The sequence below is a fragment of the Pteropus medius genome, unplaced genomic scaffold (assembly GCF_902729225.1).
Source record: "Pteropus medius unplaced genomic scaffold, Ma_sr-lr_union100, whole genome shotgun sequence".
Classification (NCBI taxonomy): domain Eukaryota; kingdom Metazoa; phylum Chordata; class Mammalia; order Chiroptera; family Pteropodidae; genus Pteropus; species Pteropus medius.
In genome coordinates, this window is record NW_024351073.1 from 18,664,091 (window position 1) to 18,665,724 (window position 1,634).

A 1,634-nucleotide genomic window follows, 5' to 3' on the forward strand; every position below is an offset into this window, starting at 1 on the left:
CTTGGAAGCATGGGATCCATCAAGAATCAGAGAAAAATCATAGTTGTTAGAAAACCTGGGGAACTGGCCCTTGAAACCAACATTAACCCTATCCCTTCCCACCCAATACATACAGGTTTTATTTATTTATTATGTTTAATAGACTTTATCTTTTAGAATAGTTTTAGGTTCACAGCAATATTGAGCAGAAGATATGAAGATTTCCCATGTATCTCCCGCTCCCAGTATGTGTAGAGCCTTCCCCATTATCAATATCGCCCTCCAAAGTGGTACCTTTATTACAATTGATGAGACTGCGTTGACACATCACTATCACCTGGAGTCCATAGCTGACATTATGGTTTACTCTTAGTGTTCTACATCTATGGGTTTGGGTAAATGTATTCATCACTACAGGACCAATGCAGAGTATTTCCATGGCTCTGAAAATCCTCTGTGTTCCATTTATGCCTCCCTCCCCCTAACCCCTGGCAACCAAGATCTATTTACTGTCTCCATAATTTCCGCCTTTTCCAGAATGTTATATAGTTGAAATCACAAAGCATGTAGCCTTTTCAGATTGACTTTCACTTCATAGTATGCATTTGCGTTTCCTCCATGTCTTTTCATGGCTTGATAGCTCATTTCTTGTTAGCACTGAATAATATTCTATTGTCTAGGTGTACCACAGTTTATCTATTTACTTACCAAAGGGCACCTTGATTGCTTCCATGTTTTGGCAATTATGAATACAGCTTCTATAAACATCTGCGTACAGGTTTTTGTGGGGATGTAAGTTTTCAACTCCTTTGAGGAAATACCAAAGAATATAATTATGAGATTGTATGGTAAGTGTATATTTAGTTTTTTTTTTTCCACCTACAACACCCGGTCTTCCTAGGTGGTCTCCCATCCAAGTACGAACCAGGCCCAACCCTGGCTTAGCTTCCGAGATCAGATGAGATCAGGCATGTTCAGGGTGGCATGGCTTTAGACTAGTTAGTTTTATAAGAAACCACCAAGCTGTCTTCCAAAGTGGCTGTACCATTTCTTGTTTTCATCCCCAGTGAGTGAGAGTTCTTATTGCTCCACATCCTTGTCAGCATTTAGTGCTGTCAGTTCTAGATTTGGCCAGTATAAGCTTTAATTTTCTTTCCCTTTTCCTTTTTATCTGGTACAGAGGGCAGAGTTTGGAGATCTGAGTTACAGAATAACTGTTCTATTTTTACCCTGCAATTCTATGTTGATGTCCTGGAATAACTATTTACATTTTTCCCACACTTGAATTTGTGCAGTTTATGAGGAATGGTATTGGTCAGCCTGAACAAGCATCTAGTCTTCTCTGTTTTTTATGCAATGCAGAATGAGAAAGCCAGCAGTAGGATAATTTCTAAAAAGGTAGGATTCTATATGAACTTTTAATAGCACACTAATGTTTTATCTCTTGATAATAATATCAACAAACTAACCTTCATAATTATCTTGTAGTTTTAAAAACAATCTTGGTGAAAAAAGATTTGTGATTGTTTTCAATAGGTGGGTGCTCAATTAACTTCATAAACACACAGAAAGGATATGATAACATGACGTCATAAAAATGCAATCCTGACTTTGAATTAAGTATAATTTGTTTCAGACTTGAAGAAACTTAGAAT

At 37.3% G+C, this 1,634-nt stretch overlaps 1 pseudogene; it reads right to left on the bottom strand.

Moving 5' to 3' along the window:
- Positions 1-855: 855 nt before the first annotated feature.
- Positions 856-975, bottom strand: LOC120586390 (uncharacterized; annotated as a pseudogene).
- Between the last annotated feature and the right edge of the window lie 659 nt (positions 976-1,634).